The sequence below is a fragment of the Dipodomys spectabilis genome, unplaced genomic scaffold, assembly GCF_019054845.1.
Source record: "Dipodomys spectabilis isolate Male_0828 unplaced genomic scaffold, ASM1905484v1 ptg000009l, whole genome shotgun sequence".
In the NCBI taxonomy this organism is placed as follows: Eukaryota; Metazoa; Chordata; class Mammalia; order Rodentia; family Heteromyidae; genus Dipodomys; species Dipodomys spectabilis.
Window position 1 is genome coordinate 10377641 of NW_024870686.1, and position 19446 is coordinate 10397086.

Genomic DNA, 19446 nt, shown 5'->3' on the forward strand with positions numbered 1-19446 from the left:
CCAAAAATACATGACTGTGTTTTATACGTTTGAGAAATTTGAGAAATACAGATGAAGATGTAGATTGAAGATAGTCTGAGACATGAAGAGTGCCAAATCTGAGGAAGGAATTTCTAGTTTGCATTAAGCTTTCATCTAATATGTCCAGATCATCACTGTAATAGCATGTGTACTTAGTTATTGAGTCAATAGTCTTTCTTGAAGCCACCTTATTCCAGAAATGTAAAACTACATACAACGTTCTTTTCTAGTTCTTGCAAATCTCTGCTCTTCTGGCTTGAATAGCCAGAATAGCCAGAAGACCATAAAGGTCAATGGTAATATTAAGTACCATCTTAGATGGCTGGATTATCATGATAAGTAATGCATAGAAATTTGCTTTAAATATCACCATTGTGTTTTTCTTACTCCTTAGTTACTGCATTTTTCATTAAAGTGCTTGTCTCAAAACATTTCAAAGCCAATGTGAGTACAAAAGAAAACTGAATGCATGGATATATGAATGAATAAATGGCATTTTTCTTTAATGTGATGGGGTTTCAGAATATCAATGGTATCAGCTACTCGGATGCACCCAACTGAATTTATTTTCATCCCTTAGTGACCCTCCTGACAATTAACACACAGCATTTTTTCTCATCAGTGCTCATTCATGGCAGTACACTTAATTCATAAATCGGCTCTGCACTCGCTGCTCTAAAATGCAATCTCCCTGTGACATTTCTGTTGCTTTACAAAGAGGTCACATGGCTTTGTGAAGCCCAGATGGATTTAATAGATGTAAAGGATACTGTATTTATTTAGACATTTTCAATGGATAGCCAAAATAAATAAGAGTGATGATATTCCAAGGAAACCCAATGGTAACAAATAATGTTTGTTACTCTGCTTTCCAAAGATGTCCCTACTAACTGAGAACAAAGCAGTCCCTTGTGTGAATCTGAGGATGAGGGATAGGTAAAGTTAGGACAGGATGAATTACAGTGCATAAAGTAGATGAGATAGCCCAGTAGGTGGACTCTTTCTGAAAAAGAATAGAGAATTATGACCATCAACAACTACAACTAAAAATGGTGGTGGCTAAAGGATTGGAAAAAGAATCTTCAGGAACATATATGTATCAAGAGGATTGTAAAATTGGTAGGTTTAGAGAATAAAATACATGCAAAATATATGCTCTCTAATATTTTCTCAGTGAGTATATGGTGTTCACTATTGATATGTGTTTGTGTGTATGCATGTATGTTTGTGTGCACTTGTGTGTTATGAAAGAAAATCTGGAGTTCTAATTGAGGCAACAAATAGGATTTACGAGACAGGACAAGGATCTAATATTAAACATATCTTTAGAAAAGAAAGTTTAAAGAGAAAAAGAAAACTTAATATATATTCCATAATTCAAAATAATTTGTTAAATCATTAAATACATTTATTTATGTTTAGTTTTTAACTAGATAGAACACAGTGGAGTTAACTATCCAGTAAAATAAAGATATTAATTTTACATTCAGTTTTACTGTGCAATCCATTGAGTAGAGTAAGATCAATTTGCCCATATACAATAAACAACATCTGCATACATCTGCAACATCTCTGCACATATGAAAGGCCGTATTGCCTACTAGACAGTTTACTCTTTATTTCTGGGGATAAAATTAGCAGATAAAATATGGAAGATGATATCCCATCAAAATGATAAGGGATTGCAGTTATGAGGGATTGCATTTTTTCTATAGGAGTTAGTTCAATCACTTTATTCCATATTCATTCACGTTGAAATTTTTCCTAGAAAATGATTTTAAATCTTTCCAAACCAACTATTTGGGTATATTAAAATGCTTACCTTCTTGAGCAAGACAGTTGGAATTCTTCAAATTGCTAATTCTGGGGTTGAATCCTCAAATGATCTGACATTGACTTTCTACATACAATGTCAGGCTAACGGACTATCAGAGATCCATCAATAATGAGTAGATTGTGGATGTGTGAGCAAATGCATGCACAATCCCTTTCCTTTTATAACCTCATTCCTGTGGCAAAAGTTTCACTTTACAGGCTGCCAAAGGAGTTAAGAAATTGCTTTCTTTGTTAATGGGACTCTGGATGGCACATAAACAGACATTTGGTTGGTTGGCAAAATATTGTACTATGAATGTCCACTAATGATGTCCCATTGTTTTCAAATCTCCTTCTCAGTGTGGAGCTGCTCTAATTAAGAGCTGACATAGGCAGAACTCGAGTTCCTGAGATACCACACAGTTAATATTAGTCAACTCCGTGCTTTCTCAGGCGTTCTGGGATTTCTGGAGCGCTTACACCATACATCGGATCACATGGGGAAAGAAAATTATATATTTAATTCAAATCATACCCTCCCCTTCCTCATTTGCCCTGAGTTGATTTGAGATGTTTGTCTAGAGAAAGGTTGTTTTTTTTTTTTAGATTTTCTTATCTACATGGCATAATAGTTTCTTTTTTTATTATGAAAATATCGTACATAAGAAATGTCTACTTGTCTCAGACACAACTAGTTATTGCAAATAAAGGAAACCATTGGACCTATGTTTCTTTGGGCCTGGCTTACTTCACTTAATATAATTTTTTCCAAGCCTTTCCATTTCCTAACAAATGAGACAATGTCATTCTTTCTGATGGAGGCATAGAATTCCATTGTGTATATATACCACATTTTCTTGATCCACTTATCTACTGAGGAACATCTGGGTTGGTTCCATATCTTAGCTGTGGTAAATAATGCTGCAATAAACATAGCTGTGCTGGTAGCTTTAGTGTGGTCTTGTTTGTGATCATTTGGGTAAATGCCCAAAAGTGGGATTGCTGGGTTATAGAGGAGCTCTATGTGGAGTCTTTTGAAGATCCTTCAGATAAGTTGATGTTAGGTGAAATGAACCCCAAGATAAGGACTCAAATGTTCATTTTTTTTCTTACTATTGTTTCTAACATATTTATAAGATGATTTCTTTGTTGCTTTGTATGACCCTCCCCCACGGTATAACCCCTGTTTTTACTGTATTTGATGTTGGTATAGTTTGTGGAGGGGAAGGGAAAAAACATATTGTTTAAATAGGGATACAGGTGGATCCATTGCAACAATGAGATGTACAAGTGGTTATGTCGAAAAATGAACTTAACAACTTTGGTGGGAGGTGGGGGTAAGGACCGCGTGGTGAGAGGGGAGGAGTATGGGAAGGGATGGGAAAGGGAAACAAAGGAGGAGGCAACAATGCTAGATAAGAAATGTACTCATTACCTTGCCTATGTAATTGTAACCCCTCTGTATGGTATATTCACAATTTAAAAAAGGGGCAGATAAGTTGATGTTAGGAGAATGAACCCCAAGGTAAGTATTCAAATTTTTTTTGTTTTTTTTTTCTTTCATGCAATTGTTTCTATCATATTTATAAGATGATTTCTATGTTGCTTTGTATGTCCCTTCCCCACAGTATAACCCACACTTTCACTGTTCTTGATGTTGGTATAATTTGTGGAGGGGAAGGGAAAACAAAAAACAAAAACAAATAACAAATCGTTTAACTTGGGATACAGGTGGATCTATTGCAACAATGAGATGTACAAGTCGTTCTGTCGAAAAACGAACTTAACAACTTTGGTGGGGAGTGGGGGGAGGGGAAGAGTATGAGAACGGATGGGAAGGGGAAACAAAGGAGAAGGCAACAATGCTAGATAAGAAATGTACTTGTTATCTGCCCATGTAATTGTAACTCCTGTGTACAGTATTCTCACAATTAAAAAGATATGGAAAAAAAAAGAAATGTCTAGAGAAAGTTTTAAAAATTCATCTTTTTAAAAGTAACAGGCAGCTATAAATTCAGGTACTAAGTCGGAAATCCATTGGCAATTCTAAATACGTTGTTTCTCTTTACTTCAAGTAATATAAGAGGCTCAGGCTGGACAAGCATGACAAACATGCACCATCTGTCAGCAAAATGTGCAATAAGCAATAATTGGTACATTTCATTCTATGCTAATTGGTTTATACTCAAGATTTTTCAACCTAGTAACAGGAAATGGAACAAAAGGTGTTCTTGGTTTAACTATAGTAACCAAAACAGAAATTAACACTAAAGTCTGTGTGTATGTCAAAAGGTTACATGTGTAACTGGGAGGCAGAATTGGCTCAGACTAGTTTTGTTAGAGTTCAAAAAGAAGAAAGAGTATCCTTATCAGTTTCTGGCCCTTCTTTTGACTCATACTGTATCTTGAAAAATATCTAGTGTTATGTAACTGACACTTACTAAAATTAAGCACACGCTTTATTGTACTACTTTTATAAGATATCCTTGCAAGAGAAACACTTAAACCCATTGCATACATTATTCAATTCTATTTCCTGTTTTAAGAGGCTAGTAGCTTAATAAATTTATACTTTACAATGGATAAGCATTAACTCTTTCTAAATATTCTAAGCATGTAAGCCTTTTTTCTATGTAATCTATGTTAATAACTAATAAATATTTGGAATAAAAATATCCACATGCAATTATTTAATGATAATGCTAAATGTTAAATTCAGAAAAATTATATTAACTTAAATAAAAGATTTTTTATAGAATTACTAGAATATTCTGACAATAAACCAAGCTAACACTATTTGTGTAAAGATTTAAATATAGATATTTTCCTAAATTTCTTTTCCAAAATCATGTCTGAAAGAAAAATTAAATGAGGATTTGACACACTATAAATCATTAAACAAATTAAGTATTATTAGAGATAAAGTTTTAATTATTTTTGTAAAGTCTAAACTATCATACCAGTAGAATGTTAAAAATATCAACTTCTTTTTTTTAAAATTTTATTTTATTTTATTTGAGAACATACTGTACAGAGGGGTTACAATTACATGGGCAGGATAATGCATACATTTCTTACCAAGCATTGCAGCCTCCTCCTTTGTTTACCCTTCACCTCCCTTCCCAGCCTCCCCCCTCTACCCCAACCAATCATACCCCCCTCCCCCCCCCCACACCGACATTGTAAAGCTGGTTTTGACATGACATTTTGTACTTCTCATTGTTGCAACAGGTCCACCTGAATCCTTAAACGACTTGTTTGTCCCCGTCTCCTCCACATGTTATACTGACATCAAATATAGTGAAAGCGGGGGTTACACTGTGGGGGAGGGACATACAAAGCAACAAAGAAATAATCTTATAAATGCGTTAGAAACACATGCATGAAAGAAACAAACACAATAAAATACATATTTGAGGGTTCGTTTTCCTAACATCACATTATCTGACTTTTTCCGCTTGACTCATACCTATACTAGATATTGCAAATAAGGGAAACCATGGGACCTATGTTTCTTTGGGCCTGGCTTACTTCACTTAATATAATTTTTTCCAAGCCTTTCCATTTCCTAACAAATGGGGAAATGTCATTCTTTCTGATGGAGGCATAGAATTCCATTGTGTATATATACCACATTTTCTTGATCCATTCATCTACTGAGGAGCATCTGGGTTGGTTCCATATCTTACATATGGTAAATAATGCTGCAATAAACATAGTTGTGCTGGTAGCTTTAGTGTGGTCTTTTTTGTAAACATTAGGGTAAATGCCCAAAAGTGGGATTGCTGGGTCATAGGGGAGTTCTATGTGAAGTCTTTTGAGGAACCTCCATACTGCTTTCCAAAGTGGTTGAACAAGTTTACATTCCCACCAACAATGAAGTAAGGTTCCTTTCTGTCCACATCCCCTCCAGCATCTGTTGTTGTTAGAGTTCTTGATTTTTGCTGTTCTAACTGGAGTGAGGTGATATCTCAATGTTGTTTTGATTTGCATTTCTTTTATGGCTAGGGATGTTGAACATTTCTTCATGTGTCTATTGGCCATCCTTCTTTCTTCTTCAGAGAAGCTTCTCTTTAAGTCTTTCGCCCACTTACTTATTGGGCAGTTGTTTCTTTGAGGATTTGTTGTTGGGTGGTTTAATTTTTTGAGTTCCAAGTATATTTTAGATATGAGACCCTTGTCCGTTGTATGGCTAGTAAAGATCTTCTCCCAATCCGTGGGCTTTCTATTGATCTTGCTAGCTATGTCATTTGCCCTGCAGAAGCTCTGCAACCTTATGCAATCCCATTTGTCCAACCTTTCTTTGATTTGTTGTGTTTCCGGGTCTCTATTCAGAAAATTTCGGCCTGAGCCAAGGAGACCCAGGGTTTCTCCTATTCCATCCTGTAATGTTTTCAGAGTGTCTGCTTTGAGTTCAAGGTCTTTGATCCATTTGGAGTTGATTCTGGTGCAGAGTGATATATAAGGATCTAGCTTTAGTTTTCTACAACAAGACAAGTATGCCCACTCTCTCCACTTCTCTTCAATCTAGTATTAGAATGCCTAGCTACAGCAATAAGACAAGATGCAGACATAAAGGGGATCCAAATAGGGAAAGAAGAAATAATACTCTCCCTCTTTGCAGATGACATGATCTTGTATTTAAAGAATCCCATAGACTCCACTCCCAAATTACTCAAGCTGATTCAAAACTTCGGCAAAGTAGCAGGTTATAAAATTAACCCCCAAAAATCAATGGCTTTTCTGTATGCCAACAATGAGAAAAGTGTGGCTGAAATTACGAAAGCAACTCCATTTGTAATAGCCCCACAAAAAATAAAATACCTAGGAATTAACTTAACTAAAGAAGTGAAGGACCTCTATGATGAAAACTTTAAAATCTTGAAAAAGGAAATCAACACAGAACTTAAAAAATGGCAAAACCTCCCATGCTCCTGGATTGGAAAGATTAACATCGTGAAAGTGGCAATACTTCCCAAGGCTATCTACAAATTCAACGCAATACCTATCAAAATTCCACCCTCATTCTTCAAGGAAATAGAAGAGGCAATCCAAAAATTCATATGGAACAATAAAAGACCCCGAATAGCAAAAACGCTCCTCAACGGAAAGAACACTGCTGGAGGAATATCAATACCAAATCTCAAACTCTACTATAAAGCCATAGTAATCAAAATAGCTTGGTATTGGCATAAGAACAGACCTCAGGACCAATGGAATAGAATTGAAAACCCAGAAATGAACCTACAGACCTATAGCCATCTAATCTTCGATAAGGGAGCTATAACAATAGAATGGAAGACAGACAGCCTCTTCAGTAAATGGTGCTGGCAAAAATATCAACTTCTTTATTAAGTCAGTTTAAAAACAACATCTTCTATTGCTGCAGCTGTTGTAACTCCTCTATAAACTAGATATTTCAAATGTTAACTTGTTATGTGTTCCCATCTGCTGAGTTACATAACTGGCTACATAAAGCCTAACTTTATTGATTCTTCCTTACAATTGTATTGAAATGATAACTAGAGTACTGTATTTAGAGGAAAGGACTAGATTTCCATCTATAAATATTCATAGAATCTAGTGGAGCAACATAGGTTTGAAGCTTGTACATCATGCTAGCAATCCAAGCATGCAATTCAAATAAACCAGCTGCAGTGGGCCTCATGACCCATCTGTGCTTATAGGTAAACACTGACAATACAGGTGAGCAGTCTCAATCAATCCCTTGAATTAAGATACAGAAGCACACACACACACAGATGCACTCAGACATCCTGAAACAACTGACAAGTTTTGCAAAATTACCCTAAGACTCAACAGCTATGGCCTAATTGTGAATGTTGCCTATTCTTAGTCTCGCCTATTTGTTCCACTTAGTGTACAAAGAAAGACAATCATGAAAATATCTGAGTGAAACCACATTTTACAATATAGATCCTGGAGTAACTGGCTTATTCATTCATCAGACCAGAATTCATATTTCAATAGAATTATGTCTATTTTACTTATCTTATAGTTAAATATATTTGCTCTTCATTTATCACAAGTATGAGTTTCTACCTAACTCTAAATTTTAACAAGTGCAAATACTCAAAGGTTATTTGCTCAGAACCAATGAACAAAAGCCTTGAGATTCATGCATTTATTCATCTTAGAATGCTTGCATAGGAGAGTTTGCATTTATTCACAAATATACCGAACATAATCCTTCTAATAGACTTACATTAACTTAAATGTTAACTTAAATTCTGCAGAATTTAAGATTTAAAAAGTAATTGGGAGCAGCGTGTGATTTACTAAATAAACTGCAATTGCAGCTGAGCACTTGTGGTTCATACCTGTAATCCTAGTTTACTCAGGAGGCTGAGATCTGAAGATTGAGGTTTAAAGCCAGCCCAGGCATGGAAGTCCACAAAACTTATCTCCAATGAATTAGCAAATCCTGGAAATGGGGCTGTGGCTCAAATGTTAGAATGATAGACTTGAGCAAATATTATCTCCAATTAGCCACTAGAAAACTGGAAGTGGCGCTGTGGCTCAAGTGGTAGAGCACTTGCCTTGAGTTTATGAGCTGAGGGCCAGTGCCCAGGCCTTGAGTTCAAGCGCCAAGGTTGGCACACACAAAAAAAGTATAATTCTAATATATTTGTTATAATGGATTTTCTTCTCCTTTATAGGAGAAATTTTACTGAATAGACAGCATCAAATTTTTGGGACTATTCTTAGAAACCGTAATTTTCAATTTATTTATTAGTAAATTAATGTGAAAAATTCAACCATTTCAAAGCTTCATTTGTAAGTATACATACTCCTTCAGTCATTTTGAAAACTTGTATTATAGAAACGTTCAAATCTTGAGTCCTTAATGATATATTATTTTGATATAAATAGATTGTAGTCTCCATACGTACAAAACTGTAAAGAAACAAAATTCCTTTTCTTTATGACTTAATAATAGGTAGCAAAGTTTCCTTCTTTTATTTTGTAAAGTATTGCCCACTCTATATTTGAAAGAGATGTTACAAGACTCTTAGTTGAAGCCTGAAATCATAAATTGAACTGGACCATGTACATATTATATTTCTTATGTCTCTTCAATTATTGAAGACTATAATTTATATTTTAAGCACCATAAGAGATTAAGAACAATAATAATGTAGAACAATCACAACAAAATTCGTTCATGAACGTAGTGCAAATGTGATGTTTCTCTCAAAATATCTTTTTGTAGACCGCTTCCTTTTATAGGTCTAAAGGAAATAATATAATTCCCCTGGGCTGAGGTAAAGGGAGGAGAATGACTTAATTACTTAATCACTCTGGTATCCACTCAGTGAGTACCATAAGTAGCATAATACAGTGTGAAAACACTGTATACTTGGTAGATAGCACAGGATACAGAGATATCATCATGTTGTTCAGAACAATGTACAATTTAAAATTTAGGAATTATTAACTTCTAGAATTTAAAATTAGAATGTTCTTTCTCTGGAATGGTCTCAGGGCCTGGGTGGTATCCCTGAGCTTTTGTATTTAAGGCTAGCATTCTGCCACTTGACCCACAGCTTCACTTTAGACTTGATTTTTCTTTTGGCAGTTAATTATACATAAGATTCTCATGAACTTCTTTGCCTAGGTTGGCTTCTAACATGATCCTCAGATCTCAGACTCCTGAGTAGTTAGGATTATAGGCATGAACTATAGCCACCTAGCTAAATTCAATATTGTCAAACCAAAGCTAAATATGTGTTATTATGGAAAATTACAGAAAAATCTGTTGTGGAGGGAGGGAAGACTGTAAATAGAATATGACACGTTGTTATGTATACAGAGAGCCACAATATTTGTAGAATCTCATACCATAAAATTGAAAATGTTTTTGGAAGATAAGGAAATATTCCAAATTATCTCCTCATTTTATCTTTTCTCCACCAGTGCCTGCTAAGATAATTCATCATATGTCAGGAAAATAATCTTTTCCTCTTATGAAATCAAGAACTAAACAACCAAAAGCACTGAGAAGAGTGAAAGAGAGTCAAAGTTAAGTTGCTCTGGTATGTAAGTGAGAACAGGAAATCTTTATGCAATAAGATTCATTGCTGGATTAAATTCAGCAGAGAATCCCCACATACATTGTGTGGAGCATCATGAAGCACAGTTTTCCTTCCACTCTTCTTTCATTATCTGGTACCAGGAAATGTTCTTTCATGATTACAAAACACAATAGGAAGAACAAGAAAATGGAACACAGTTTAGTCAACAGAGGCATTATTTTCCTGTACACAAAACCTGTACAGCTATGTGCACTAAAATTTATCTTCAGCCCCACTACTTGTGGAAATAGATTGTCTAGGTAATTCCAAAGAGTATACATAGTGTGTCTGTTTAGGCCAATATACATGAACTATTCCAAAGCTTTTCCCTTGGCCCTTTTCCCAAACCCAGATAACACCTTCTCTCAGCAGGGTCTGGCCTTTCTTCATGGCTGTGACAAAGACAATTCAGCTCTAGAAACTCTATCTTGACTCACACTGTAGCTCTTGGTTTCTGCTAAAGTAACTGGATTTATTGATGAATAAAGGAGAGGTCTGGATAGAGAAAATGAGCAACAAACTGGATCTATAGAAAAGTGCCATCTATTTTTGTCCACTGGATAAGTCAGGGTGTTATTTTAAAGCTATTGGTTCAGGGAGACTCTAAAACCATTCGTGAAAATTAACTGACTACTCTCCATCTTTACACAAACCTTTGAGATATGTCCAAAATGAAAAATTCTTAGAGGTGATTGCACATATCTCAGGGGATTAACTTACATCTATGGGTGAGTTGAATCTCTATATCAAATATTGGGTCTATTGTTAGGAGTTTGTGGAGAATCCACAGAGATGGTTTGGGATCAAAATATTTTCCTTTGCATGATATAAGCAAAACAAAGTACAAGAGATCAAAGAAAACAGGCATCAACAAATGCCGGCCAAGATGTGGCCAAAAGGGAACCCCAATACACTATTGGTGGCAAGGTAAGGTTGATTGACCACTCTGGAAAGCAGTATGGAGATTCCTCACATAACTGAAGATAGAACTCCCCCATGACCCAGAAATTCTACTCCTGGGCATTTATTCAATAGATCACAAACAAGATTACACAGTAAAGCCACCAGTACTCATGTACTCATGTTCATTGGAGCATTGTTTATGATAGCTAGGAAATGGAATCAGCCCAGATGTCCAGCAGTGAATGAATGAGTCAAGAAAATGTTTTATATATACACAATGGAATTTTACTCATCTATTAGAAATACTTATATGGTACCATTCATAATGAAATGGAAAGACTTGCAAAATATTATTATTGTGAAGTAAGCCAGACCCAGAGTAAAAAATGTTGCATGTTTTCCCTCAATTGTGGTAACTAGAATGTACCTATTGATCCATAAGTAAACACACTGGGTGATATTAAAGTGGTTACAAATGAACAAAATGAAGTATAATACATTTTATGGACAGCTCAGAAAGATTATCTTTTAGAAAGTCTGGGTCATAGTCCAACAAAATCAATATCAGGAAAAGAATACATCCAAGAGGTGGTGTAAGACCAAAGGGAAAAGGGAAAATGAATGAAGCTGGGTCTGGAGAATTCCAAGTCAAGAAATCATTGTATACCACAAAACTAAGAAAAGTAAGGCAAGGGGTAGGTCAAAGAATGAATGAGAATATTCAAGGGATGACCCTGATCAAGATGCATTGTATTCATAAAGTGATTTCTTATATGACACCTCCTCTATACAACTGTGAGGAAGGAGGAGGAGGAAGAGGAGAAGGGGGGAGGAAGAAGGGAGAGGAGGAGGAGAAAAGGAGCAGAAGCAGGAGAAGAGGAAGAGGAGGAAGAGGAGGAAGAGGAGGGAGGAGGAGGAGGAGAAGGAAGAGGAAGAGGTAAAAAAAAGAAGAAGAAGAAGAAGAAGAAGAGGAGGAGGAGGTTTGTAGAAGTTGAGTAATCTTCTGCTACTGTAGTTCCCTTGGGTATGGATAAACCCAAAGAGGAGAATTAATAGATTGTTTTATGTGATGACAATTATTTTTCAGGCATTTAGAACTACAAAAAATGATTTAGGGAATTATATAAGAAGACTTAATATTACTTAGTCTCAATATTCCAAATTTATAGGTTTTAAATATTTCTTACAATTATATGCCAGAAATAAAGCCCAATAGCAATAACTTATCTTTAAATTTCTGATAAACACGGACAAAAATACATATTTAGGAATGTTTCAGCACATTTGATACATTTTTTATAATTATTACTTCTGTAAGAACAGTTACACATTACCAATATTCAAAAAGCCATTAACATAATGGATATTAAGTATAATAAGATACCACTATATTAAGATTTAAGTTAATGAGAATTTATTTCAGTGAAATTTTAAATTTCACTTTTTATATCATTTCTGCTTTATTGTTGGAAATTCTATGCATAACATTTTCAAAATTCTGCATTCAGGAGTAAATTTTTCACTTTTTCTTTTGAAATCTCTTTTTTTTATTGTGAAAATACTGTACAGAGGGGTTACAATTACATGGGCAAGATAATAAGTACATTTCTTTTCAAGCATTGTAGCCTCCTCCTTTGTTTTCCCTTCCCATCCCTTCCCATCCTCCCCTCACTCCTCCCCAGCCCCCGCATCAAAGTTGTAAAGTTCGTTTTTGTTGCAATGGGTCCACCTGTATCCCTATTTAAACGATGTGTTTGAAATCCCTTTTGATTTTGCCTGTTGATGATGTGAGTGGAGCCAGAAATTGCTGACAAGACTTTAATAAAATAATACAAAAATGTAGTTTTGCAGTTTGGTTATAAAATGCACTATGAATTGTATTATATAGAAGCTGTTTAATACTTTCATTATAAATTGAGGAAAATTCAGTATTCATGTTCCTATTCTTTAATCCTTCCCCCTATTTTAATCCATCAGATCATTACTAGAGCCTTCCTAGTAATCATAAGAATTATAAAAACATTTTCAGCAAGAAGGGTCTTACATAACATCTATACATTTAATCATTGAAACTGTAAAATATTTAAATACTACTTTTTTGCATCTACCAAATAGAAATTTCTGAATCTAGTACTTTTTTAAGTGACTGACACATCTAGACATAATTTTCTCAAAATAAATATACTTCAATTGGATAATCTCTTTCACTGCTTGCAATTCTCTGCTATGATTTGATTACAGAAATCACCATAAAATAATTTCAAAAATTTGAGGATTCATATCTAATGAGGGATTTCTCTACAGAGCAAAGCAATTTTCTTAGAAACAAATTTGTACTGAATTTGATTGATGTCTATATCCTTTACTTTTGAAACGCATCTTTCATGATTGCTATTCCAATAAAGCTAAGATCCTATGTTTTGTTTCTCTTCTGTAGTAGTTTCTTTTCGTTTTAGCTACTGATAGAATGTCTGAGAACTGTTATTCCTCACCTACATGAACAATGAACAACCTTGTTAAGACCTTGTGTACCAACCTATAGCTAGAATTGCTAAATCACCAGGAGAATTATCTGTCTCTTGTCTCACTGTGCTAGAACTTGGAACAATCCTGAGTGTAGTGGGAAAAATTTTACATATAAAACTCTGAAGCACTTGATAACATTGGTCAAATTTTCTGCTCTTGCAATTTGCAAGAAAATTGGACTAATGTCCAATCAAGCAACACTAAAGACACACAGAGGCATCATCTAACAAATACATTCATACCTCTACCCATACCATATTTTTGAATGTAGGAAGATTTGTGATTAACAAGGAAATGCAAAATAAAGTACTCTTGAAATTATTTATTTATTAGAACTTTTCTCAATGAAAGGATATCATACAGCATCTCCTGTTCTGTTGTACACAGTAGTATGAGAAAAAGATGAAAGTGAATGATGAAAACTCCATTAGACGGGCTTGCAAATAGTACATAGCATGCAAGACTTGCATACACTTCTCAAGTACTTCCCACATGTCTATCTGCACGGACACCTAGTCAGATACATTTAGATCCATTAATATTACCTTGTTGAGTTCCTTATTTAGGTCAATGCATTTGTTCCCCATAGCAACTTTTTGAGACAACAGTTATTATTATTACTATTACTATTACTATTATTTACAAGGAAAGAAGCAGAGAAAGAATTCAAACCTAAGTTTGATTAGAGCTATTGCCAATTACATTGTCCAGCAGAAAAATCATTTTATCCTGGAGAAATATAGTGGCATGGGTTGGCAAACAAATAGAAAAGGACTTTGCCTTGATTTTCACCATTTACATTACAAATTAGTTGGGCAAAATAAAATGCTTTAAAAGTAAGAGAGAGTATATAAGATGAGAGATGTCCCACACTTATTCGCTTGACACAGAATGACTCAGGAAAGGTAGCTCAGTGTTTCCAATACAGAAGTACAAATACACTGCAGTATCTATTTATATTTCTGTATCTGCTAACATATGCTAGATTCACCAAAGATATCTTTAGCAAAAATAAGACAAAACAGTGGATTAATGAAGAAGAAAGCCAATCTTGGTAGCATATATCTACTCTCCTAGGACTTGGAGGAATAGATAGGAGAATCATGAATTTGAAACATTTCTAGAAAACAATGAAACTTTGTTTTTGATTGTTTTTTAATGGCTGTGGAAAATAGCTGAGTGATTAAGCACTTGTCCTGCATGTATAGGTCTCTGGATTCAATCATTAATACTTTAAATAAATATCTAAATACTTGGTGAAACAAGAAAGGTTAAGTAGATATATTTTAAAATTATATATTTATCTCAAGAAAGAAAACTCATTATAATACATATTATTTATTATTAAGTGGTGATGTAACCTAGTAAGGTTACCACCCTAGCACATTTTAATTTATACAGTCTTACAGCAGTTCATGAGGTCGCTAATATCAATCTCTTATTTACATTTGATTTGGTAAATGACAGGTTAAATGACATTTTCCGAGTTCTGTGAAATACAATTTTTTTCTCAATTTACCCATTTCTTTATTTCTGAGATAGATTCTTACTAAACAGCTCAGATAGACCTTGAATACTTAGTCTTCCTGCTTCCCAGGTATTGGGAAATTTCACAATATATAGCACTAAATAAACCCATACTCCGAAACTGAAAGGATATCATATAACAAAATTCAAATTGAATGTCTAATTGCCAAATTCAACTTAATTGTATGCAAGAAGTAATTGTAAGGAAGAAGAGCAAAAACACATATAGTAAGAAATACCACATGAAGCCGGGGAACATTCCATTTATTTTCTTTATGTATTTTCAATTTTTTTTTTTTTGGTCTGTCATGGGGCTTGAACTCTGGGCCTGGGCGCTGTCCCTTTGCTCTTCAGCTCAAGGCGAGTGACCTACTGCTTAAGCCACAGCACCACTTCCGGTTTTCTAGTGGTTTATTGGAGTTGAGAGTCTCACAGAGTTTCCTGCCGGGGGGGTGGCTTTGAACCGTGATCCTCAGATCTTAGCTATCTTAGATTAGAGGCATGAGCCACCGGTGCCTGGTTTTGTATTTTCAATTTTTTGTATTTGTCAATTTTTTGAAATTATCTGCATGTAGTTATACAAAGGATTTGATATTTAACAAAGTAGATTATAAATATATATCTTGATCAGTTATCACCTCTTTGAACATTCTCAGCTTTCCCTCTCCCCTACTCCCCTTTCTTCATTCTTCTTAATTTTGTCAGATGTACATTGGATTCATGATTGCAGTCTCTCCCTCTTCTCCTTTGATTTCTCCTACCTTATCCCTTTAGAATGTTGATTGTTTGATTTTTGCCGACATGGACATTGAACCCAGGGCCTCATATATCCTTAGCAAGCCTTCTACCATTTGAACTGCAGCTGCAGCTGTTTTGTTTTTTGTACAAGGACTCCACTCCCTTCTTTTTTCCTGGGGTGGCCTTATTCTTACAACCCTCCTACTCCTGTCTCTGGCTCCCACTTTCCAAGGATGAAATGTTCCAGCCTCCATGTCCAGTCCTGAAGACAGTTTCATAAACTATACCATTGAATGTACCCTGATCCTCAGATCTCAGCCTCCTGAGTAGCTAGGATTACAGGCGTGAGCCACCGGCCCCAGCCTTATTAATTCTTTGAGTAAACACTTGCCTAAAGATTCTTGAATTAATGTTGAAAAATATTTCACAACTAGCGTAAAAAACAATACATGAATTGCACGTGCTTTGAAGACTGCTTTTCTATTATTTATCCTGAGATATAGGACAGAGGTAGTTCTGATTTAAGGGCTCAGTAAAATATAGTAATAATTTTCAGTATTGTGATGCCAACTAAGAGTATCTTACAGAAAATCTTCCTTTAATGGGAAGAGAATATAAAAAAATGTCATTCAGAATCTAGTGAAGGAGATAAGGCAAAATTGTACTTTATCAGAGCATATAAATTCCTACCATTAGTTCCCCAATAGGTAAGAAATCTTGGATCAATCTAAGTAAGGTGAGAACTTCCTTTTGCTTACTTTGTTATTAGGAAGATCTCAGACATTCATTTTCTTACCACAGTGTATACTTTGCTTTCAAGTATCTTACATTTTTCTTTAAAAACCCTTTAAAAATGCATTTAAGCATGAAAGAAGAGAGTTTAGTGTTGCCATAATGCGGCATGAATAAATTTCAGCAGATATAAGTAGAATATTTAAAGCACTTTGAAAGATGATATCTCCAAGCACACACCTTTAATCAATTCGGCTACATTTACTGAAATCTGGAAAAATCACTTCCGTACAAGGCAAATGAAATATTACAAATGCATATTACCATAACTACCTATTCAAGTTCATGATTTAGTAACTGAATTCTACTTTTTCCTTTCACTCTCCTTTATGTGAATAGAACAGATTATATCTAATTGAAAACTGCCTGCAGAATGCAATCAAGATGACATGGTTAATAACAAGCACTTCCATTGAGGTATCATTATGAACCAAATTAAAATTACATAGCAATACTATAGGTGAATCTGTTGCTCCTAAAGATCCAACTCTGTAAATTGTAAGTGAAAGAAAACACATGGATTTCATTCAAGATACCTTTCTTTGCTGTGAGCCTACTTATAAATAAGTATATTTTGAATTTATTAATATTTTTATGTCTTATTGCAATTTTGAAACACAGAGCAAGTTGGTGTCATGAAAGGATACCTGTCCTTTCCCTGTGTAAATTAATGCCTTGGCAATATCATGCATTCTCTGGAAAGAAAGCTGGACCTAGTAATAGAATAATGCAAGTATCACATACTTTTAAAAAGTGGAATCCTTGGGGCTGGGAACGTGGCTCAGTAGTAGAGCACTTGCCTTGCATGCATGAGGCCCTGGGTTCGATTCCTCAGCACCATATAAGCAAAAAGAAAAAAGCCGGAAGTGGCGCTGTGGCTGAAAGTGGTAGGGCACTAGCCTTGAGCTGAAGAGCTGAGGGACAGCGCCCAGGCCCAGAGTTCAGGCACCACAACCGGACCCCCGCCCCCCCCCCCAAAAAAAAGTGGAATCCATAGTAACAGCTCTTAGAATAAAATGACCAGGTCTATTTGCTGATAGGATTTAGTATAGTTTTCTTATTTGATAGCATTTTGGTCATCTGATCAAAAAATAGATGCAAATATTAAATGCCATAATAAAGGCCATAGTGAAGATTGTAGAGTACTTTCTTAGCAGGCTTAGAGAATTGGTCCTGTACATTACACACATACACACACACACACACACACACACACACACACACACACACACACACATTCCACCTCTGATTTAATATATATTAGGATACATAGTAATTTCTTTAATCATGAAGGTCTGGACAGTGCAATGAGCAGTTAGTTAATTGGTCATCAATTTCCTTCACATATATTCTCATCTAACACTAGCATGGCATACAAGGGATGTTTGACTGATACAACATTTGCTGTGGATTCAGGGTGAAGAAATTTCACAGGTTCTGAGGTGAGCCAAGCCCTTACGGGTGATAAGGATTTTGGGGCACAATGAAAATATTGACAGGATTGTGTTCCTATGAGAAAATTGGAGGAAGGAAAACACACAAACACACACACACACACACACACACACACACACACACACACACACAAAACCACACACACACAAAATAAGACAATTATGAGAGCACTGAAATACAGAAATAAAATTTAGTATCATAATATACATAAAGCAAACACAAAACAAAATAACCTTCTTTTGTATTTTCCCATTCCCTTTATAATTTAATCTAGTTTAAATTGAGTTTTGTTTTATTCTTTGCCGTGATTCCTATCCTGGTTAATAGCAGCATGTACTGAGCGTTACTTCCACTGGTCTGTTCATAAATGCAATTCTTCATTTTTTCAGCTGTTCAATGACATCTCTACCTTTAACTTTAAAAAATCATGTACATCAAAATATGCTTTTATTTTTGTCTAGGCCAATTTGAGTTGAATTTATTTGTTCTGTTAATTTTTTTTCCTTCATCACATAAGTTTTAATTAGAACACAGCTTTTCTTATCCATTAGCAGACTTTTAAGAATTAGAACCATCTGTGTTTGTTTAGAGACCTTCAGCTATCAATGATATCTCCCTCAGGTTTAAGTAAACTACTGTCTCATTTGGACATGAATTAAAAGGGCCAGAAATGGAAAGAAAAAAAGATCACAGAATATAGACTTTCATCTATGATATAATATTTTCTCAAGAATATTCATCCATATTGTGCAATAGCTTTATCCCTCTAACTAATAAGGGATGTGTGCACAATTATTAGTAGCTTCCTGGCTGAAATTTCTTTATTTTACATCTGTTTAATTTTTTTAAATCCATGTTTAGTGCTGGGATTTGAATTCAGAGCCTTATGCTTGCTAGGCAGGCACTGTACTACTCCTTTTTTGTGTTGGTTATTTTTAAGATAAGTTCCTAAATTTATACTCAGATAAGCCTAGAATGTGATTCTCTTATTTGTACTTCTATGTTTCTGGCATAACAAGTACATGCCATAAGACACAGAAATGTTTGTTTGTCATTTCAGATTTCTGTCCCATTTATTTCCTATTTCTTTTCTTAGAGGACCTCTGGAATGGATGGAGAAAACTAGAGAATTTCCCTTCCAGTTGTGTCATTTTGACATCTTCCTTCTCATCAAGATAACTCATTTTTTCAGGCATCACTTTTCCATTCTCTTGCTCTTACATGATAGCCATCAGGAAGAAATATGAATGGAAAAGGCAAGTACACATTTTGTTTGGGGTGCAATGGGGCAAGTCTGTTTTTTTTTAGTAAGTTTTTTAATTGTAAAAATACTGTACAGAGGGGTTACAATCACATAAGCAAGGTAATCAGTACATCTCTTATCAAGCATTGTTGCCTCTTCCTTTGTTTTTCCCCTCCCATACCTTCCCTCCCATCTCCACAACTACATTCCCCCAACCACACTTAAATTGTAAAGTTCGTTTTTTGACATAGTGTCTTCTACATCTCATTGCTGCAATGGGTCCACTTGTATACCTATTTAAACAATTTGTTTTTTCCCTTCTCCTCCACA